At 47.9% G+C, this 24,351-nt stretch overlaps 1 protein-coding gene across 1 annotated transcript in view; it reads right to left on the bottom strand.

The window, feature by feature from the left end:
• Positions 1 to 24,351, bottom strand: part of GPR158 (G protein-coupled receptor 158) — a 326,593-nt gene that overhangs the window by 69,064 nt on the left and 233,178 nt on the right. The gene's annotated exons all lie outside the window — the stretch shown is intronic.

Below are 24,351 nucleotides of genomic sequence, written 5' to 3'. Positions count from 1 at the left end.
GTGCCTTCCGCAGGGAGCTGGCAAAGGCCCAGTGATAAGCTATGAAATGATAGGACTTTTAAAGACTTAACAAAATGAAAGCATGTATGCGGAGGAGACAAGAGCACAAAGGAGATTTTTAGTGGACTGTTATAATGTTCTTTGGTGGGGCTCTTCCCACAGTTTGATTACAATTATTATAGCAACTATATCACACTTCACAGGAATTGCTTCTAATAAACATGGAAAAAGCTGAGCATCTCATTTTCCCTCTCAAATCCTCCCTGTATTACTCTTGATAACATCACCATCCTTAGCATCAGGACATTGGTGTCATATATGACTTATCTCTTCTTCTCCCTTCCCTCCCCAGCAACTCTGGACTCTCAAAACCAGACTGCCTCTTCCTCTGCAACATCCCCTCCTCACACTGATTGGTAATTATCTTTGTTCACCTTCTGGCCTCTTCTTGTCCATACAGAATGCTGCTACTACAGTCATCTTCTCTCATCACTCGAATGATGCACTCTTCTCTCTCAGTCACTGTGCTGACTTCCTCTCAGCTTCTTCATCAAGTTCAAGCTTTTCTTCCTATCCTTCAAGGCCATGAAATCAAGCCCTATTTATATAGCTCTGCTCATTTCCTGTAACAACCCCTATGGCTGCCAAAGCCTCCTTCATAAACACCTGTTTTGTATCCTTCTACCAGTCTTATTCTTGTGCCCTCTCCATCCTAAAACCTATGCTTGGAGCATTCTCCTTTTTGCAAAATAACCTCCTCCTCTTCATTCTAACCCTTTTTTACAACTACATATCTCCAAGAAAACCTTTCATCATCAACCAAAAGAGACAGAGACAGAGATAGGTATCAAAACATCTGCACCATTATGAGATTGAATTTGTTTGGTATCATGTGTGTCTGAAGCGTATTATCTGTATCTGACCTAGACTGTTCTAGAAGCACTTAGAGCAGTGGCAGGAGAACTGCAGCCCATGGGCCACACACAGCCCATCAGGGTAATCCACTGGCGGGCCATGAGACAGTTTGTTTACATTCACTGTCCACAGGCACGGCCGCCAGCAGCTCCCAGTGGCCACAGTTCGCCATTCCCAGCTAATGGGAGCTGCGGGAAGCGGCACGGACCACAATGATGTGCTGGCCACCACGTCCCGCAGCTCCCATTGGCTGGGAACGGCGAACCACAGCCACCGGGAACTGCAGATGGCCATGCCTGTGGACGGTCAATGTAAACAAAGTGTCTCGTGGCCTGCCAGCGGATTACCCTGACGGGCTGCGTGCGGCCCACAGGTGGCAGGTTGCCCACCACTGACTTAGAGTTTTTGGAGAGGAATGTTTTGTAAGCTGGAAGGAAATAAAATTGGAAACTGATTGAGACAGAGATTGTGCCTTCCTCTATGTTTGCACAGCACAAATCCAATGACAGTGTTCAGTAACTATGAACAAAGAAAGAGTTATATAATGTAGTTGGTGTTCAGAATCAGTAAAATCTGATGTTGCCCTTAGTCTAGGGGAAAAATGCACTGAAATGTTCAGGACCATCTGCCAGTCAGCCCAGTACACAGTTAGCACTTTCCAGCAGCAGTGGTATTATTGTGCCTATGACCTGCCACATTATATTATCTTCCTAAGTAAATGCTTTATTCTGAGTGAGAATTCTAGCCCAGGACGTTGGCAGGAAGCCCAGAACGAAGTCCTCTGGGTGGCATAGATAGATTGAGGAATGGTGGAAGAAAAAAATGGCAGAGATGCAGATATAGAGCGAGAGCTGGAAAAACTTCAATTTCTCTTGCTGAAGAACCAAGATGTAATTACTTTTTTTAAATCATGTTTTGCCAAATCAAAAACACTATGCAAAAGGTCATCTGCTTTTGTTAGTCCACCCTCAATGAGCTGGATGTGCTTCAGAGAAGCAGGTGATTCATAGGCATTTGACAAATGCTGCAAAGAGAGAAAAGATATGCATGCACTTGTGTCTTCCATTACATTTCTATCTGTGGCAATGCATCTTAGCAGAGATGCTGCAAGAGCTACTGAGCCCCCACCACCAATGCTTCTTATGGCAGACAGGGAGATGGGGAGTGAGATGCAAATGGATGAAAGCCAGAGAGCGAGGAGAAGTGAATCTCAATCTTTCCATAAATATTCAACCCAAGATTCACTCATCTCTAGTATACACATTCTTGAGCTAAATTATATCACAGTGTGAAACCAATCACTGATGAGAAAGTTTACCCCGTTTCCCAGAAAGCAAGAATGGGAGGAGGACAGCATGGTCATGGTGGAGGCACATTATCTACCTTCCATCATGGAATGAACTTAGAATTAGAGCTGGTTGAGAATTTTTTGATGAAACATTTTTCTTCTGAAAATGCCAATTCATCAACATTGAAACTGTTCACGGGAAAGGGTTAGTTTTGACAAATGAACTATTTCAAAACATTGCGAAAAGAGTTTCAACCTGCTTAGACATTTTCTAAATAAAAAAGTTCTGTTTTTCAGGGCAAAATGACTTTTCATTAGGACTTACCTACACGGCCCGATAGTTTGGACTATGGAGGTGTGAATTGCAATGGTACCTTTTTGTTCATCATGGCAGCATCCACATGGGGGAGTTACAGCGCAATACATGGCAATTCACACCACCTATAGTTCAAACTACAGGGCCACGTAGACAAGACCTTAGGGAATATCTACACGGCACGCTTTTTTGATAGCACGTAGATTACATATCTGCATAGTCCTCCCACCCCCCAAGTACGGGTATAAATAACAGTGTATGGTGAGGCACAGCTTAGTCAAGTAGACTAAAGATACACCGGAAGAGTGCAGGTATGTATATGAGTATGTACCCTAAATGCTTTCTAGTCATCCAAATGTGCCCGTTCATCTACACCAGTGTTTTTAGCAGTGTAATGTCCCATTGCCTCCCCACTGTTGGAAAAGGCTCCTCCAGCTGGGAAAGGCACCTTCAGTTCCCTGTTGCTGGAGTCTTTCCCAGCAGCAGGGGAGGCAGAGCTTTTCCTTGGCACAGTGAAAGCTCTAGCAGTGGGGAGCTACTGAAGCTTTTCCCCTCTGCCGGCTCTCTGCTAAAGCCTTTCACTGGCAGTATGTCCTCACCACAGTGTGGACGCTGCCTGCCTTTCCCTGCAGTGTGCAGCTACATGTACACTGCCTGCCAGTGCCAGTGGAGTGCCGGGTAGATGAAGCCTTAGAGTAAAACAATGTACAAATAATTTTAAAAGATCAAAAATGAAAAGAATTTTCAACTGACCCTCTCTGAAGTTCTTTTTATATTTACAGTTTGTGAAAAATTTTGATGATTTTAACTTTTTGTCTTGATTTACGAAGGGAATTTTTTTTTGAAATCTTGAAAACTCTCACAGGATGGGAAAACCATTTCTTGACCCGTTGTCCTTAGAATATTAGCTGGAAGAACAAAACAAATGGAAATGCATCTTACATGCCTATTTCCCCCATAATGCTAATGGAGGGAGAGCATTTTAAGGGTGGTTTCTCATATAGTTATGGATAGGACAGTAATTTCCTATTGCTATAGTTTTCAGCTCTCAATGTCATACATTAGTACTGTTGCAGATTTACATAGCAAAGTCGGTAACACTATCTCTGGTGTTGAAGTTTGTAGGAGGGAGAAACTGCCGTGATTCATCTGTGGTTCCTCCATACCAGAAAAGCAATATCGAAAGGGAATTTATATAGTAACTCTGAACATTTCAAGGCTGACTAGAGACAAAAGTTTTTTTCAGAGCACTCGTCTAAAGCTATAATTTCAACCACAGAATTTCCTGAATAAAGCCAATAGTTCTCTCTGGCATGAATTCTGACACAGCAATTTTGTCTTTCAAATACTTGCCGAAGTGTTAACTGCTCGCATTTAGATAATCTTGTTTTTCTTTATTGTGTGCTTACTACCTGATGGACGTATACAGTGTAATCTGTTTTGAGGGGCAAGGGGCATGTGCTGAGCCTAATGGCCTGCTAGGCGAGGCTGAGAGCTTCTTAATGTGGCTTTGATCCCTAAGCCCTTTAGCATCCATTGACTCCAGGGGATGGGGCTACCCAGGCAGAACAGGGGTTTAAAAAGCAACTCCTAAGCAACCAAAGGAGCTAGTGAACAGAAGCAGATAACGGGAGTTTTGTGTGGAAGTTCAGAGAGGGAACATGAGAGCTAAATATACCTGCTTAACATTCTCTAAACTTAGGCCAATAAACATTCCCCAAAACAAAACAAAAAACAACAAAAAAGCTGCAGGAGTAAAAAGAATGCAGGCAGAAGTCCAGCAGCAGATTGGGGTCTATCCAGATTATTGCACTGAATATATCATGTATGATTGCTGGCCTTGTGGATAGGTAGCATATGTATGCATTTGGTGCTAGGAGCTCATGGCCCTCAGAGACAGAGTACAGGCTCTGGAGACCAGAGTGGCTGAACTGGAGGGGCTAAGGGAGACAGAGAGGTACAGAGATGAAACTTTTCAGAACACATCTTCGTTGCCTGAGGGGGAACAGGCACACCAAAGAAGCCAGGGAGTCAACAAGCAGGTTTTTTCTAGTTTCGTGGCAACAAAATAGTTAGGCTAAGAGTAGGGCAGCCTGTGCATAGGGTTTCAGTGCCTGACATGAACCTCAGAGAAACCAGTCTTCCCAAAGTGGCACACCATGGAGAAGACAGACCCCAGATCAAGCCCAGACATCCAGCTCCATGATGGAAATGAAGGGAGGGGATGGGGGACCGGGAACTTCCCAGGAGGGAAGAGTCAGCCCTCTTGAAGCGGGAGAGAAGCCACAGCCCCGCGCCTGCCGGGGACAGAGAGCACCGGCGCCCACAGCCCCGGAGTTCTCTGTCCCCGAAGGCAGGGAGCCGCGGCGCCTCTTGAAGCGGGAGAGAAGCCGAGGCCCCACACCTGCCGCAGCCCCGGAGTTCTCTGTCCTCGGCAGGTGAGGAGCCGCGGCTCCTCTTGAAGCGGGAGAGAAGCCGCGGCCCCGCACCTGCCGGGGACAGAAAGCACTGGCCCCGGCAGCCCTGAAGAAGCTGGAGAGAAGCTGGGGCCCCGTGCCTGCTGGAGACAGAGAGCACCGGCGCCAACAGCCTCGGAATTCTCTGTCCCCAGCAGGTGCGGGGCTGCAGCTTCTCTCCCCTGCCATGGTGTTGGGGACCATTGGTACAGTACCCATACTGTATTATACCTTAAAGGGGAGCCAACCTGTGATCGCGTTATATGCGATTTCGCGTTATGGCAGGGCGCGTTATTGCGAGGTTTGACTGTACTAAGATGGGTGAACTTGAGTTCCTGGATTAAATGAGGACATTGATATAAAAGGCATCACAAAAACTTGGTGAAACAATAATAATCAGTGGGACACAGTAATATCAAGGTACAAAATATATAGGAATGACAGAGTAAATCATGTTTGTTGGGGAGTGGCACTATATGTGAAAGAAAGCATAGAGTCAAATATAGTAAAATCTTAAATGAATCACACTATACCATAGAATCTCTATGGATAGAAATTCCATGCTTGAATAATATGAATATAGCAATAGGAATATACTACTGACCATCTGACTAGGATGGTCGTGGTGATTGTAAAATGCTCAGGGAGACTAGAGAGGCTATAAAAAAAGAAAACAATAATAATGGGGGATTTCAATTATCCCCATATTGACTGGGTACATGACAGGATGCAAAGAAAGTTTCTAGACACCATAAAGGACTGCTTCTTGGAGCAGCTAGTCCTGAAACCCATAAGATAACTAAATCAAGAATTGTTTCTCCCAAGTGGATCACAGGACCTGGTCCAAGCGGTGAATATAGTTGAACTGCTCAGTGATAGCAACAATAATGTAGTTAAATTTAACATCCTTGTGAGGGGGAAAAGAAGCCCATCGCAGTAGCATTTAACTTCAGAAAGGGGAACTACATAAAAATGAGGAATCCAGTTAAATGGAAATTAAAAGGTGACATACCTGCAAGCTGCATGGAAACTTTTTAAAAACATGATAATTAAGGCTCAAATTAAATGTATCCCCCAAATTAAAAAACATAGTAAAAGGATCAGAAAAGTGCTACCATGGCTAAACAACAACGTAAAAGAAGTGATTAGAGGCAAAAAGGGATCCTTTAAAAGGGCAGATGAAATTCAGTGCTGAAAAATGCAAAGTAATGCACATTGGAAAACATAATCCCAACTATACATAAAAATTGATGGGATCTAAATTAGCCGTAACCACTCAAGAAATAGATCTTGGAGTCATTGTGGATGATTCTCTGAAAACATCCACTCAGTATGCAGCTGCCATTAAGAAAGCTAACAATGTTAGGAATCATTAGGAATAAGGATAAGAAGACCATTAGGACAATAAAATTGTAAATAATCATAATGTCACTATATAAATCCATAGTCCACCCACACATTGAATACTGCATGCAGTGCTGGTCACCCCATATTAAAAAAAAAAAGATACATTAGAAATGGAAAAGGTTCAGAAAATGGCAACAAAAATCATTAAGGGTATGGAATTGGTTCCATAGGAGGAAAGGTTTAAAAAGACAGGGACTTTTCATCTTAGAAAAGAGACAACTAAGTAGGGATATGACAAAGGTGTGGAGAACGTGAATAAGGAAGTGTTATTTACTCCTTCACATAACATAGGAACCTGGGGTCATCCAATGAAATTAATAGGCAGCAGAATTAAAACAAACAAAAGGAAATACTTCATGCAGTGCAGTCATCCCATGGAACTCATTGCTAGGGGATATCGTGAAGGTCAAAACTATAATGGGGTTCAAAAAAGAGTTAGATAAATTCATGGAGGACAGCTCCATCAATGGCTATTAGCCATGATGGTCAGAGACTCCACTGGATGTTCTGAGTGTACCTAGCCTCTGACTTCCAGAAGCTGGGAGTGGATGACAGGATGGCTCAGTCAATGACTGCCTCTTCTGTTCATTCCCTCTGAAGCAGCTGGCATTAGCCACTGTCGGAAGACAGGATACTGGGCTAGATGGACCTTTGGTCTGACCCAGTATGGCTGTTGAACCGAACCTTTTCTATGAGTAGCTGAGGCATTACACTTTCAGTTGCCTATCAGAAGGCACTGTGTGAGAACAACACTTTCAAAGGAGGTGTGGAGGGCATGGGAGTTGAAGTGTGATGGCAAATGGTGAGGACCTTCAGAGGTAATGGCACAGATGTTGAGCAGGTATAAACTATCACATTTCCATTTATAAATCTATGGCAACTTACCCCAGCTCAGGATCTTCCCCAATGTTTGATAATATAGGGCAGATTTTCAAAGACACAAAGGGGATTGAGGCATACAATGGGTACTTTGTAAATCTCTCCCTGCATTTTAGATTATGTTAAACAACTGCATTTTTAGATTATGTAAAACCCTGTCAAGCTGAAACCATTATTTCCTTTTCTGTTCTTTATAGCTTGTATATGACATGGCGTGGATCAAGTTTTTGGACAGCAAAAGCCACTACAGAGATGTTTGTCTTTTTGTGCTTTAAGGAAGGTTACTCTAAGGATACGTCATTCCCATTCCCAACAGGACTCCTTGGGTTGTTTTACTGCATACTCTGCATAAACATTTGTCAACATCAAGTCCATCATGCCAGTGAGAGGTTTAATACAGTGCATGGCTCTTTTGCTTTTGTTATTAATAAAGTTTATATAACTGCAAGCGGCATATTTTGAGTAAAGATGCTTGTGGTGTAGCCAGAGTCAAAGTGGCTCAAGAGAGAGTTCCCAGGTTTAAGCTCAGGTTTAAACACACAAACTCTGTCTGGGGTTTCTAGTTTGAGGGTGTACCCAGCAACTGTCTCCTGAGTGCCTCTTCGAGGCTAGAAGTGGCTCTGCTGTACCTGCTAATAACTTCTCCAGGTTCCGTACACAAACTCAGCACAGGCTTTGCTTGTCTATTCACCACCCCTTCTCAAGGGCCCAAGATTCTTCACATAAATAAAACTCCAAAATAAAACTCAAAACACAGTCTCAAAAAAAAAAAGTCTCAAAACACAGTCCATCAGTTTTATCCTCTTGTTGGGTCACTTACAGACTTTTCCTCCCTGTAGTGTCTGTAGAGGAACCCCACGTCCCAGGTCTTTCTGCTGGAGCCTACTCACTTCCTGCAGCCTCCAGTTCACTCTACTTCCATGCTTTATTACCTGGGGCCTTTTCTACTTTGGCAATGACTCCCAAGCCCTACGGGTGGCATCTCAGCCTTCCCACTCTGGCTTCCAAACCCACTGGTATCAACATAGGGGCTGACTCCGTGGGTGCTCTGGGGCTGGAGCACCCACAGGGAAAAAATGGTGGGTGCTGAGCACCCACCAGCAGCTCCACTCCTCTGCCCCCACCCAGCGCCTCCTGCCTGCCTGCCAGGAGGCCCCATGGATCAGTGCCGCCCGCTGCTGCAATCAACTGTTTTGCGGTGTGCCGGAGGCTTGGGGGGGAAGGGGAAGGAGCGAGGATGCAGCGCGCTCAGGCGAGGGGGCAGAGCTGGGTGGGAAGAGGTGGGGAGGGGGTGGAGCAGGGGCAGGAAGGGGCAGGGCCTATGGGGAAGGGATGGAGTGGGGGCAGGGTCCGGGATAGAGCTGAGGTCAAGCACCTCCCGGCACTTTGGAAAGTCAGTGCCTGGGGGCATCAAGGTCTTCCCTGCAGGAGACTTTCTTGCTACCTGCAGTTTCCAGAGTCATCCTCCTCCCCTCCTTACTGCAGCCACCTACTGCCCTTTATAGGGAATTTCCTTACTCAGGTGGGGCTTATCCTGTAATCAGGCTGGCTTAGCTCCAGGCTCTCAAGACCAGGGACAAGCCACCCTGTTACAAGGCACTCTAGTTTAACTAAAACAACACAAACTTGGCAAAAGTCTCTGGCTGCTGCATTCCATCCATCTTTCTGGCTAGTGAATACCAAACACAACTAGGGGAAGCTCTTAGATGTCCCCAAATCCCCAGATCACCAGGTATGTAGCCTTCTGGTCAGAAAAACCCCTGCCCCTCCCCCACAATGGGGATAACTCACTCTCTCTTTAAGGTGTTGAATGTACCAAGCCTCAGCTACATCTTCATTAGCTGGGAGTGCATTCCTAAAATGACACCGAACCACTGAAGGGAGTTAATCCCCCCCCCAAAACCAGGCTGCTGTCTGAGTCTGCAGGGCATCCATCTACTCTGGGCAGGGGGTCAGCAGGACTAAGGGGTCCTCTCAGGGACACTGAAAGACCCCTAGGCCCATCACAAATCTGATAATGCTTAGTGTTACTTAAATGTTCTTACCATGCTCTATTCCATGAGGGCTACATAAATCTTATGAAAAGTGTCCAGATACCACGGTGATGAATGCCATAGGAACTCCTTAGAGAGACAAGGTGGGTAAGGTAATATCTTTTACAGGATCCAACTTCTGTTGGTGAGAGAGACAAGCTTTCAAGCCACACAGAGTTCTTCTGGTATGAGAAAGGTACTCTGAGCATTACAGCTAAATGAAGCTGGAACAGATTGTTCAGCATCAATAGTTAGCACATATTCTTGTCTCTACTATCCTGTGACTGACAGGGCTACAACTATATTGCATATAGGAACTCCTTATCAGAGATTAGATTCGGTGATGCCATCAGCTTCCCTCAAATCCTACAATACACTTAAATACTAGATATTGTCTCCTATTCTGCTGAATCACCTTCATTTGGAAAAGATACTTGAAAAGCTTGAGAGGTGTATTCATAGGGTCCAGGTCATATATCTCATAACCATAGGCAGCTGATGAAAATATTTTTGTGGGGGCTAACACCACCCCATAGTGGCAGCTTTGATCCCATGGGGCTGCGCCTGGCTTTACACTCTGGCCTACTGGCTCTTGTTGCATGCAGATTTGAAGGAGTCCACCACAGTATCACTTGACACACGAGTCAGCCTACAGGTGGGGTCCTCTCCCCACAAAGCTGTGCCCCACACCCTTCCTGGCCCTAGCACCGCCAGACACAGGGCCTCAGGATTCCCCCCCATCACCTCAGGATCTCCCCTTTACCCAAGACTCTCTTCCCCTCACCTCCTTCTTCCCCACTTATCCATGGGCGGCGGGTACCATAGGCTAAGAGAGGCTGTCTCTCTCCAAACAGCCAGGCATGGCTCATGCTCCACCCTCAGACTCCCTGTTTCCACTTTGTGGCCATGCTGCCCACCCTCCATCCTGGTGCTGGAGAGGCTGCCTGCCCTCCCAGCGCTCTGGGGTTGCGGGCACTAGCCTGAGGTGGGGGCTGGTGGTAGGGCTTCTGGGCTCCAGTGGGACCTTGGGTGGAAGGGGCAAAGCTGGAGGCTAGCCTCCTCCAGCTGGCAGTTCATGTGCTGCCCATGCACTGATCCCCCTATCATTCCCTCTTTCACCCTCCCCCTCCTCTTCATCTTTCCCTTCTTCTCCTTCATCCCTTCCCTCTTCCCCTCAGCCCTGCCTCATTTCTCTTTTCTTCCCCCTACATCAATCTATCTTTCCTACAATTCCCACCCCCCCATACATGCGTCTCAGTGGGCTCCCTTGGGCACTGCACCAACCTTGCCTAACAGAGGAGGAGGGAGAGCAAGCTGGAGTGTTGTCTTTTATGTGTCCGTAATGCATCCCTGCCGAGGTCAGATGTGGTCTCTCTGGCACATGTATATCGTGGTGTGTGTGCCTCCAGCCTAACACGTATATAGTGATGACCAAGCACAGGGAAAGGAGAGTACTTACTTCCGGGCATATGCATGATTGTAATCGAGGAGAGGTGGGAGTGGGATGGGCGAGAGGGTAGGCTGGTTTTGACACATTCAGAGTGTAGGGTAGGTTGAGAGAGTCCACTGATTCCTCCCAGGGCAGAGCACATGTGTGGTGACCTGGCTAGGCTATGCTAACTGTGAGGAGAGGCAGAGGCAAACCAAGACAAAAGGGTAAGTTCAAATTTTTAGAAGTTTTATAAGAGAAAACCGCAAAATTGTACCAGGAGCATAAATAATATAGAACATTACAAAAGACTTACTACTTATAATAATAAACTATAAGTTCTCAACTTATTAACTTTTGTGAGCTTGTACAGGCTGGGCAGTTAGTACCAAATGCATTGTTATTAACAGAACAAAAGAGATTATTCTACAATATACTGTGTCACTTCAAGGAAGAATCAACATTTCCTCTCCTTGGCTGTAAGTCCATCTATACTTTTGCTGTGCTGTTCTTTGCTTCTCTACAGCTTGAAGTGCTCCTTAGATTTGATGTTCCTGTGGCTGTATCTCATTTCATGAGTTTATCCACAAATGGGGTTTCTTCACCTAATGGGCCCTCACTTGTCCGTTAGGCACCTTTGAATTGTATTCCCTCAATAATGTTCAGTCATTCTCTCTCTGTTCATACACATTAGCTCCTTTGTGGGTGGGCTTCTCGTTTATCTCTTCCAGGATCTGTTTGCACCTATCACAGCTCTTTGATCAATTCCCTTTTTCACCAGTTACAGTATATTTCCTTTCAGTTTTTTCCCTTGATACTCACTCTCTGGTAAGTCTGTAGATTTGATTTCTCTCTCTGTCTCTCCACTAACAGTGTTTGCTCACATACCCAGGTCTATTTTTTCTGCTTCTCCTAACCTGAAATCTTTCCTATTTTCTTTCTATTTTCTCCTTCTCACTTCCCAACCCCCTACTTTTATTCTCCTGGTCTTCTTTTATGTAAATCACTTCCCCGTCTACCCAGGCTCCAGTTCATCTGCTAGCTCAGCATCTCCATTCTTCTCCTTCTCTAATAGCTTTTTCCAACTGCCCCCTTCAGGTAGATTATAAGCCCCCCTCCCTAGCTCGAGCTGCCCTCACTGGCCAGCTCTCTCCCCAGGACAGCATTCTGGGTGGCTGCACTGCAACTGCAGCATGTGGTAGTGCCAAGGCGAGGGTTACTACACATGTGCACTAGGCAGCCCCAGGCCCGGGTGGCAGTGGTACAGAATGTGGCGAAGCAGTGAATGTTTTTTCCCTTCCCTCTCCTTCTCCCACCCTGCCCCCTCCATGGGGCAGTGGTGCAGTCCAGGCCATGGCTCAGCCCAGAAAGGCAGAGAGATCTGGGGAGGGCTGAGTCCCCTCTCACCCTAACCACCTGCCGCCTATCTTTTTCGCCAGCTATTGCAGCTGTGTCTGAGCCTTCACAGAGTCACAGAGTTTAAAGCCTGAAGGGACCATCCAGTTTGACCTCCTGTATATCGCAGGCCAAGAAACACCAAACTACCCCCAAGCAAAGCCCAACATCCAGAACTAGGCCAAAGTATTACAGTCCTCCAAAGACTAAACTATTGTGTGCTACAGGCAGAAAACAGGAGGCATACATGTTTTATGTTTGTCATCTGGACAACTGCATTTAGATATTTGTTCTTACCTCAAGCAGAGCGTTCTTGCGAGTAGTTGCACTGTGACTTCTGGAGTCAGAAATTAAAAGTCCCTATGGGTATGTCTACACAGTGATAAAGAACCCGTGGCTGGCCTGGGTCAGCTGACTTGGGCTCATGGTGCTTGGACTCTGGGCTGAAAAGTTGCTGTGCAAACATTCAGGCCCGGGTGGGAGCCTGAAATCTGGAAACCTGTGATGGGGAGGATCCCAGAGCTTGGTCTCCAGCCCAAGCCTGAACATCTACTCAGCAATTCTTCAGTCCATAGCCTGAACTCTACAAGCTTGAGTCAGCAGACCCAGCCAGCCACGGGTTTTTTATCCCTGTGTAGATGTATCCTACCAGGCTAAGAGCTAACAAACTGAGTACACTCAATGCAGGAAAACAACAGAGATAGAACAGACAGAAACTTAAATTGCTGACATAATATTCATCCGGCTGTTAGTATTCTAATGACATGCTGAACAATAGATCCATGTAGTATTTGAGAACAATGGGTAAGGCAGAAATTAAGTGTTCAAAGCTTCGAGTAATAGGTAAACACGTGATGGCACGGACAGGAGAATACCAGGTACAGTGTGGACTGAGAGAACAATGACACTATTAATAAAACAAAACAGGAGTAGTATTTTCAAAAAGAGCTGAAAATAAATGGGTTGGGTGGCTTTTGTGTAATTATTTCTTAGAAGAACAAAATCACCCTCTAATGTCAGTAAAATGTTAGCCTATAGGATATACCTACTGTACTGAGAAATGCACTACCTTTCACTTGTTGTTTCAGACAGATTTTACTACAGGTAAGTGTCATAGGACAATGAATTTTGGGAAGGGCACCACTTCTGCACCCAGACTTCAGAGACACAGATAAATTGGTATGTTTACTTCAGGCTATATAAATTGCCAAAGTAAAGTGTTGCCTACTCTCACAATTTTATTGCATGTCTTGAGATACTTTGTGTTTTATTTAAATCCTCAGCCCCTGGAGTCATGTGGATGTGAAAATCTCAGCTCATTTACGAAAAAAAAATTGTAAGTTTCTAGCCTTCAAGGCTAAGAGCAAGAGACAGATGAAGGGAAGTGTAAGTCTTAGAGGGCAAGGAGAGTTAATAGTTGATGACATCAACAAGGATGAAGTATTTAATGCCTATATTGCTTCAGCCTACACTAAAAAAGTTAATTGTGGCCCGGTGCTTTACAAAATTAATATCAACAACAAAGGGGAAGGAACACAAGCCAAAATAGAGAAAGATGTATTCAAGTTGGCAGGGGCTGATGAAAGTCACCCTAGGGTACTTGAGGAACTAGCCGAAACAACCTCGGAACCATTAGCAAATATATTTGAGAACTGCTGGGGGATGGGTGAGGTCCCAGAGGACTGGAGAAGGGCAACATAGTACCTATCTTTAAAAAGGGAACAAGGAGGACCCAGGGAATTATAGATCACTTGAGCCTAACTTTGATACCTGGAAACATATTGGAACAAATTATTAATCAATTTGTAAGTACCTAGAGAATAATAGGGTTATAAGGAATAGCTAGCATGGATTTGTCAATGACAAAACAACATAATTTCCTTCTTTAATATGGTTACTGGCCTAGTGTGGGAAGATGCAGATGTGACATATCTTGATTAGAGAAAGCTTCTGACACTGTCCCATATGACATTCTCATAAGGAAACTAGGGAAATATGATTGAGATTAAATTATTATAAGGTGGGTGCAAAACTAGTTGAAAGACTGTACTCAAAGAGTAGTTATCAATGGTTCACTGTCATTCTAGGAGAACATAGCTAGTGGGGTCCCACACGGGTCATTCCTCGGTCTAATACTAATTAATATTTTAATTAATGACTTGAATAACAGAATGGAGGGTATGCTTATCAAATTTGAGGATGACACCAAGATGAGAGGGGTTGCAAGGATTTTGGAGGACAAGATTAGGATTCAAAACAATCTTAAATTGGAGAATTGGTCTAAAGACAACAACATGAAAATTCCAATAAAGACAAGCGCACTTAGGAAGGAAAAATCAAAATACAGAGCTAGCTATACAATGGGTAGATGGTAATATTGCTGAAGCAGATCTGAAGGATAGAGTGGATCACAAATTGAATATGTGTCAACAATACAATGCAGTTATGAAAAAGGCTAATATCTTTCTGAGGTGTATTTAAAGGAGTGTCATCTGTAAGACATGGGAGATAATTTCCCACTTTACTCAGGACTGGTGAGGCCTCAGCTGAAGCATTGTGTCCAATTCTGGGTGCCAAATTTTAAGAAAGATGTGGACAAATTGGAGAGAGTCCGGAGGACAGCAACAAAAATGATAAAAGATTTAGAGAAGTTGACCTTTGAGGAAAGGTTAAAAAACTCGGCATCTTTAGTCTTGAGAAAAGACAACTGAGGAGGGACCTAATAAAAGTCTTCATATATGTTTAGGGCTGTTATAAAGATCATTATGATCAATTGTTTTCCATGTCCACTGGCGGGAGAAGTAGAACTGGGCTTAATCTACAGTAAAGGAGATTTAGGTTAAACATTAGGAAAAACTTTCTAACTATCAGAGTAGTTAAGCTCCACAATAGACTTCCAAAGGAGGTTGTGGAATCCCCATCATTGAAGGTTTTTATAAACGGATTAGACAAACACCTGTCAGGGATGGTTCTAGGTTTACTCAGTTCTGCCTCAGCACAGGAGACTGGATTTGGTAACTCTTCAAAGTCCCTTCCAGCTCAACATTTCTATAATTCTGTGATTTTGCACAGCTCTAAATAGGACATCACACAGCCTGTTTAGTGTCCAGTTAATGAAATTAACCCAAAGGGCATTAATTTAACAGACTTACATAAGAAACTATCAAAATGAGCTGTCAGGTTTATTCCTTTGTCACACTATCTGCCATTGTCTGACATGGAATAGCTGGCACATGCACTGCCTATAGGTAATTCTGTCACAGAAGATAGTATTGGACTTGAAAAGTGGTTTTTTATATGTTTCACACTTGCCTCTGCATCGGTACTTATCTTGTTGATAGCTTAGTGTGCCTTTGCATACTGTGCTCTCCTTTTCTCTACAGAATTTATACACTCTTTAAGCACATAAATGTCATCCAGCATGATCTAATACACAGAAATACTTTTCAGTGCTTCAGTGCCTGGCTCTGAGAAAGGGCTTCCTGTAACAGAGATGATGTTTGCAGTGTTATGTAGGCTTCCCATCTAAACTCTTCATAGTCTGGCCCTATGTCTTCTAGAAAATAGTCTGAACAACTTCTGCGTGAGCATAATGCCATCAATTCACAATGGCATGAACAGAGGTATTCAAGAGCCTATGTACAGTATGGGTATTGCATACAAGTGTTAAGGACATGATTCCCTGCCCAGATTATCTGCTGAAATATTAGTGAATGTATAATTTTTATCCAACCTTATATTACCAATAAATATTTCCCATGCAACCAAATAGAACATCTTAAAAGTTCAGTAACTCCTGTAACTATTTTCAGACTGACTAGCCAAGATGAACATTTCCTTCCACTTCTGCTCAATTTTTTTTAAAAGCCATTTGTGGTTTTTAACTCAAAACACTTTACACTAAAATGCCTGTGGCTACATAGTACCAACTTGTTGTGTGATCCTGTTGGGTCCCACAAGATAAGCATGATAGGACTGGGACACACAGTCCTCAATGGAACATACAGTTGCTACAGGAAACCATAACAGTGGTTCAGTAGGTTTCCTTTCCTCTGACTCAGAACTGAACTGAACCAGTGCCCCGTCATACAGAGTTGGAAGCACTCTACTGCTGGAGGGCATCTCTTACAGACGAGATGTAAAATCAAAGCTCTAACCTTTAAAGCTGCTTTGGCATTCTTCATAGAAGTAGCTATGTTAGCTTTGGTAGCCTCACCAAAGACCAACTTGGATAAATATTTCTGCCTCCCTAAATCCTCCCCTGTGGTTTCAACTGGAAGGATTGTTTTCTCCTGTTCAGATGGTAATGACAAAACTCTAAAGCTACTCCATGGAATATATTTTTACAGCAAGCACTGTTTGACTCTCTGACAAGAATCATCTGGCAGCTGAGCAAACAGAACTTTGGATTTATGGTGTATGTGGTTGAGGGACTGTCCTCCTGGCTATCACTTTTGTTTATCCGACCTGAAATATTTGCTGATATTTTCTTTTGTTTGTGACTATGGACTTCTGCCAAAGCCTCACATGGGATTTTTTGTACAGTCTATTTTCAGGAAAATATATGTGCAAATGATTTACAAATATCGACTCTTTCAGCAGCCTGAATTCTACCTCAGCGTCTCCAACATGCAACAGCTTCCAAAGCCCTATTTCTGCGCTCACGACTGCCACTTACTGCGATTTCTCCAGTCTGAAATTAAGAAGGAATGTAACACAGTCACTAATCCTATTCCAATCTATGTTATTGGATCTCATTAATATTTATTGAAAAGTAACAGAATCACTTATTATCATAAAATAAACCACACATCTCTGTGTAAATAACAATAGACAGATAAGCCAACAGAGAGTCAGAGCTGAGTTTGTGTGTTTAACTCATACTGGATATTTTAATAGATTAACTGAAAAAGAAAATATGTCACTTTCTCTGCTATGTTTAATAAATTTTTTGCTCAAGTCCATTTTGAAAGTGGAGAGAGATGGAAAAAACCAAGGTTAGGATGTCACTGCCCCTTGGCACCCTCTCATTTACATATACCCACCTCTCTCTCCCCCTCAAAAAAACCTCATTAGGGGATCCAAAAATATTGGAATCAAAGGCAGAGAATGGCTGTGTGGCTGGCATCAATATATCCATCTATGCTGACATTCTAGTGTTCCATCTTAGGTACTGTGACAGACCCAGACCAGTGGGGTACAGGAGTCTGGTCCTATTTGGTATCCAGGAAGTGGGCGGGCAAAGCCCGCCCACTGCTAAAGGACCTCCCCCCAGCCTAAGGGGAGGATCCACAGGTCTGAGATACTAACTAATTACGTGGGACAACCAATGAAAAAAAACAGGATCGGGAGTGAGGTCATAGGGCTAAACGAAGGGAACCTGATGGGGACACCAAGCAGAGAACCCCAGACAATACAGGAGTCTGGTCCTATTAGTATCCAGGAAGTGGGCGGGCGAAGCCCGCCCACTGCTAAAGGACCTCCCCCCAGCCTAAGGGGAGGATCCACAGGTCCGGGACACTAACTAAGTACGTGGGACAACCAATGAAAAAAACAGGAGCGGGAGTGAGGTCATAGGGCTAAACGAAGGGAACCGGATGGGGACACCGAGCAGAGAACCCCGGACAACGCCCACTGCTCCTCGAAGGCGTCAAGGGAGCCAGTGGACGCCGCCCAGAGGAACTCCGCCCGGATGCGTGAACGGACGGAGGAGCGGAAATAGGCCCCACAGTCGCAGGAAATCCCATCGGCCAACCTCCCCTCTCTGGTTTTATAGATGGCCAGTTTGGCCAGGACTAAGAGGAGGTTGACAAGGAGATCCCGCGACTTCGTGGGGCCACGGATAGGGAGTGCATAGATAAACAGGTGAGGGGAAAAGTGCAACCAAAAACGCAACAGGAGATCCAAGAGGAGCCGGAACAGGGGCTGCAACCTGGCGCACTCTAAATAAACATGCGCCAGGGTCTCCTTCACGCCGCAAAAGGGGCAGGTGTTGGGGACAGGGGTAAACCGCGCCAAGTACACGCCCGTGCTCACGGCCCCATGAAGGAGCCGCCAACTGACATCCCCGGCGGGCCTCGGAACTAGGGCAGAATACAGACTGGCCCACCGGGGCTCCTCACCCTCGAGAGGTGGCAGGAGGTCCCGCCATTTCGTATCGGGGCGGGACGCGAGGGTGAGGTAGTGAAGCGTGTGGAGCACGAGCGTGTACAGATGTTTTCTTGGCGCGGTCTGAAACAAAACCGGCTGCAGATCGGGCAGCCGGCTTGCAGTGAAAGGGCGAGGGGGGTGATTGGGGCCACGGGGCAGGGGCCCGATAAAAAGATCCACAGGGCCCGGGGTGGAAGGTGGGCGGGGCGTGCCCTCTCGCAGGACCCGGTCGAGGTAAACCCGAGCAGCGGGCAGTAAAGCGGCCTTCACCTCCTGAAGTACGCGCCGGGGGGTACGAGGGCTGGAGAGCCCCATGCGCTGAGCGAGCGTCAGGGGATCCAGCCAGTCTCCCCGGTCGTAGTCCAGGAGGTCTCCGACCCTGGTGACTCCTGCCAAGACCAGCCTCTGGCGCACCGCGGGGGACTCCGCCACCTGCACACGGAGCTGGGGGTTGTGTAGCAGGGGCTCCGCGAGGAGATCGACCCCCACGGTGGCCGCCACGGACCTGGTCGTTGAAAAGAGCTTCCAGGTCCGGAGGAGGTCTTGGTAGAAGACCGGCAGCCCAGAGAGGTCTCGCGGAAGACCTCTCGGATGGAGAGAAAAGAGCTGCCGGTCATATCGGAGCCCTCGGAAGCGACGGAGGAAGGTGTGTGCCAAGACGCTCCACGCCGGACTACCCACACCGTACAGGAGCCTCTGCAGGGCCTGGAGGCGGAAGACGTGGACCTGAGTGCGCAAGCACTTCAGGCCCTGCCCCCCCTCCTCCAGGGGCAGGTGGAGGACCCCTGCAGAGACCCAGTGCGTTCCTGGCCAGAAGAACTCCAGAACCGCCGTCCGGAGGTTGGCCAGGAAATCCGGGGCCGGGACCAGGGTGTTGAGCCGGTACCAGAGCATGGACAGGACTAATTGATTCAGCACCAGCGCCCTCCCTCGAAGAGAGAGGCACCGGAGTAGTCCTGTCCATTTCCGGAGCCGCGCCCTCACCCCGCCCTCTAAACCATGCCAGTTCTCCGGCGGAGACGGATGCGTGGCAGAAAGGTAAACGCCGAGATAGAGCAGCGGACCCGCGCTCCACCGGATGGCCTGAAGCGCGGGTGGGAGGGAGCTCGCCTGCCACCCGTCCCCTACCACCAGGCCAGAGCTCTTGACCCAGTTGACCCGGGCGGAGGAGGCCGCCGAATAAATGGCCTGGCAAGCCTCCACCCGCACCAAGTCGCCCGGGTCCTGGACCACGAGGAGCACATCGTCGGCGTACGCCGACAGGACCAGCCGCAGCTCCGGCTCCCGGAGCACCAACCCCGTCAACCTCCGACGGAGGAGACAGAGGAAGGGCTCGATCGCCAGAGCGTACAGCTGACCCGAGAGGGGGCACCCCTGCCGTACTCCTCGCCCGAAGCTGACCGGCTCGGTCAGGGTCCAGTTGAGCCTGACCAGACACTCCGCGGAAGCGTACAGCACCTGGAGAAAACCCACAAACTGGGGTCCAAAGCCTAACGCTTGCAGAGTGCCCAGGAGATACCCGTGATCCACCCTGTCGAACGCCTTCTCCTGATCCAGGGACAGGAGGGCGAACGACAGACCATCCCTACACCCTAATTCCAGAAGGTCCCGGACCAGATACAAGTTATCAAAGATCGTGCGGCCCGGGACGGTGTAGGTCTGGTCCGGGTGGACCACGTCCGCCAGCACGGACCCTAGCCGAATCGAAATGGCCTTCGCAACGATTTTATAGTCCGTGCTGAGGAGCGAGATGGGACGCCAATTCCGTAAATCGCGGAGGTCCCCCCTCTTCGGCAATAAGGCGAGCACGGCTCGCCTGCACGAAAGAGGGAGGACCCCGCTCCGCAAAGACTCGGCCCAGACGGTGACTAGGTCTGGGCCGAGGACGTCCCAAAACACGCGGTAGAACTCCACGGTCAGCCCGTCCATGCCCGGAGATTTATTGGTGGGCATGCGACGGAGGGCTTCCGAGAACTCGGCCAGAGTGAGAGGCAGCTCTAGCCGGTCCCGGTCGCCCGCGCTGACCGTCGGGAGTCCGTCCCAGAGCACTTTGCAAGCGTTAAGATCGGTCGGATCCGGGGAGAAAAGAGCCGCGTAGAAGGCCCTGGTCCTCCCGCAGATCTCCGCCGGATCCGTGAGGGGGGTGCCGTCCTCCGCCAGGAGGCAGGTGACGTGCTTTTTGGCCCCCCTCCTTTTCTCCAGGGCGTAGAAGAAGCGGGAGCCGCGATCCATCTCCCGAAGGAGGCGGATGCGGGATCGAACAAAGGCACCCCGGGCTCGATGATCCTCGAGGGCCCGGAGCTCCTCCCGCTTCTCCCGGCACGCTCCGCAGAGGGATGGATCCTCGGGGCTGGCGGCCAGACGCCTCTCCAGCTTCAAAACCTCCCGTTCCAACTGCTCTATCGCCGCATCCCTCCGTCGGCTGGCGCCCCGGGTGTAGTCGCGGCAGAAGAGCCGGGCGCGCACCTTCCCCAGGTCCCACCATCGCCGCGCCGAGGGAAAGGCGCGTCTCTGCCCTCGCCAGGCCAGCCAGAACTCCCGGAAGGACGCCACGAAGCCCACGTCCTCCAGCAAACTATTATTAAAATGCCAGTAGGCCGGCCCCGGCCTCTCCGCGCAGAGAGAGGCCGTCACGGTGGCAAGGTGGTGATCAGAAAAGGGGGCCGGCCGAACGCTGGAGGAGTGGGCTCGTGAAAGGTGGAAACGTGACAGATAAATGCGGTCCAGCCGGGAGTGGCGCGACCGATGGGCCTCCACCCGGACGAAGGTGAAAGTCGAGACGTCGTCCGGGTGGTGGTCGCGCCAGACGTCCACCAGGGAGTGGCGTTCGACGATCTCCCGGAGGACGTCCGCTGCGGCCGGGCACTGCTCGGTCCCCGAGCGGTCCCGTTCCTCGAGGGTGGTGTTAAAGTCCCCGCCCAGGACCAGGCACTCACGAGGATCCAGAGAGCCGAGGAAGGCGGACGCCTGCCGATAAAAACGCAACCTCTCCGGGCCCGATGTCGGGGCGTAGACGTTGACGAGATTAACCACAAGCCCCTCCATGCGGACCCGGAGGTGCAGCAGGCGGCCCGGCACAGCCTCGGCGACCCCCAGCACCTCGGGCCGTAGGTCGGGGGAGAACAGGGTCGCCACTCCCGCCGAGCGAACCGAGAGGTGACTAAAGTAGACCCTGTCCCCCCACTCCAGCCGCCAACTAGCTTCAGCGGCTGGATCCGTATGGGTCTCCAAAGGAGTCTGGTAGAGGGCAAATATACTGGTCACTGGCTGAGTAGTTTTCTGTTCTCTGAGTGACCAGAGCAGGGGCTGCACTAGAGTAATCAGGAACCTGCTAGAACCAATTAAGGCAGACAGGCTGATTAGAACACCTGCAGCCAATCAAGGCAGGCTAATCAGGGCACCTGGGTTTAAAAAGGAGCTCACTCCAGTCAGGTGAGGGGGAGCCAGAGGAGAGGAAGTGTGTGTGAGGAGCTGGGAGCAAGAGGCACAAGGAGCTGAGAGTGAGAGCACGTGCTGCTGGAGGACTAAGGAGTACAAGCGTTATCAGACACCAGGAGAAAGGCCCTGTGGTGAGGATAAAGAAGGTGTTTGAAGGAGGCCATGGGGAAGTAGCCCAGGGAGTTGTAGCTGTCATGCAGCTGTTACAGGAGGCACTATAGAGAGCTGCAATCCACAGGGCCCTGGGCTTGAACCCGGAGTAGAGGGCGGGCCTGGGTTCCCCACAAACCTCCCAACTCCTGATCAGACACAGGAGAAGTTGACTCAGACTGTGAGGAAGATCACTGAGGTGAGCAAATCTGCCAATAAGCGCAGGACCCACCAAGGTAGAGGAGGAACTTTGACACAGTACTTATTATACTCTCATTACTGTAGTATCTGAGCATCTCACTATCTTTAATACATTTATCCTCACAACATCTCAGGGAGCCAGGAAGCCCTGATAGCCTCGAGAGCCAACTACCCAGCTCCCCAGTTAGCCCAGGGAGCTGACCACCCAGGAAGCTGAGCAGCCCTTTAGGCTGCGTGCCTGACATCAAAAGTTTCAAGAATCAACATGTTCCTGTGGAAGATTTCAATTCCATTGAATCAACATTTGCCAGTGGAAAACTGTTCCATCAGAAGATTTTTGACCAGTTCTAGTTTAAAGCTTACATAAAATGAGACTTGTGAATTCTGAACCCCCAATGATGGTATCCAGAACTTTTGTGCTCCATATGTACTCCCCGCTCCCAGCCAACCACCTCAACATGCTCTCTTCACCCATGTTGGGCCTCCGTACCGCCTTACCACATTCAGCTTTTAAACACTGATATGTATACATGTTGATAAGCATATGTTACGTTGCACTCTGTATGATTTTATGAAAGTATGCTGATGAGTGTGAATATAATGTAACTAAAATATGCTTCATGCAAAAGGTCTCTTGTAAGGTATCATTACAAAGCTTATGATCTACTGAGTGTGGTCATCCTATTTGTATAAATGTATCTCTCTGGTATCTGAAACTAGAAATATGAAACATAACTCTGAGGTCCTATTGTAGTTATGCAAAGTGTGGGCCATTAATGGTGGTTTGGAATCTTGATGGCTCCCATTAACCAGAACAATTGACTGTAGATGGCTGTTTTACTTGTAAATCTTCCTGTATACATGTGTGCTGGCAAGTGGGTAATGAAGTCTTACAGTGACATGTGATCATGTCACCTGAACTGGAATCCATCTTTAACCTGGTGCATTTCCATTGAGAAGGAGGGTGGGAACCCAGAGGGACAAAGGATTCCCGCCTTATGCAAAAGAGATATAAGTGGGTGGAACAGAGAAAAGGGAGCAGCCATCATGAGGAACCCCCTAGCTACCACCTGAGCTGGAACAAGGGCTGCACCAGGGGAAAGGATTGTGCCCAGACTAGGAAGGCATCCAGTCTGTGAAAGAAACTTATTGAAACATAGCTGAGGGTAAGATTTTATCTGTATTCAGTTTTATTACTGTATTATGCTTAGGCCTGGTCCACACTAGGACTTTAATTTGAATTTAGCAGCGTTAATTCGAATTAACCGTGCACTTGTCCACACCACGAAGCTATTTAATTCGACATAGAGGGCTCTTTAGTTCGACTTCTGTACTCCTCCCCGACGAGGGGAATAGCGCTAAATTCGACATGGCCATGTCGAATTAGGCTAGGTGTGGACGGAAATCAACCTTAGTAGCTCCGGGAGCTATCCCACACTGCACCACTCTGTTGACGCTCTGGACAGCAGTCCGAGCTTGGATGTTCTAATCAGGCACACAGGAAAAGCCCCGGGAAAATTTGAATTCCTTTTCCTGTCTGGCCAGTTTGAATCTCATTTCCTGGTTGGACATCGGGGCGAGCTCAGCAGCACCGGCAACGATGCAGAGCTCTCCAGCAGAGGAGTTCATGCAATCTCTGAATAGAAAGAGGGCCCCAGCATAGACTGACCGGGAAGTCTTGGATCTGATCGGTGTGTGGGGCGAGGAGTCTGTGCTTTCAGAGCTGCGCTCCAAAAAACAGAATGCAAAGACCTACGAGAAGGTCTCCAAAGCCATGAGAGACAGAGGATACAGCCGGGACGCAACACAGTGCCGCGTGAAAATCAAGGACCTGAGACAAGGCTACCAGAAGACCAAAGCGGCAAACGGATGCTCCAGAGCCTGCCACCACTGCCCCACCAGTGACCGTGGACTCTGACGATGGGATAGTGTCGACGGCCAGTTCCTCGGCGATGTTCGCGGATGGGGAAGATGAGGAAGGGTTTGTGGAGGACGAGGCAGGCGACAGCGCTTACAACGCTGGTTTCCCCGACAGCCAGGATCTCTTCATCACCCTCACGGAGATCCCCTACCAACCCTCCCCGGCCGTTAACCCGGACCCTGAATCAGGGGAAGGATCAGTCGGTAAGTGCTTTAAACATGTAAACTTTTATTATTAATGGAACAGGAATCTGAACTATGTGAAAAGGAGGTCTATATATATGGGGATAGAACAGAAATCCTCCTGGGAGATCTCCACGAAGCTCTCCTGGAGGTAATCGAAAAGCCTCCGCAGGAGGTTCCTGAGGAGATCT

Source organism: Mauremys mutica, chromosome 2 (genome assembly GCF_020497125.1).
Source record: "Mauremys mutica isolate MM-2020 ecotype Southern chromosome 2, ASM2049712v1, whole genome shotgun sequence".
Taxonomy (NCBI): Eukaryota; Metazoa; Chordata; order Testudines; family Geoemydidae; genus Mauremys; species Mauremys mutica.
This window is presented reverse-complemented; position numbering and strand designations above follow the sequence as displayed.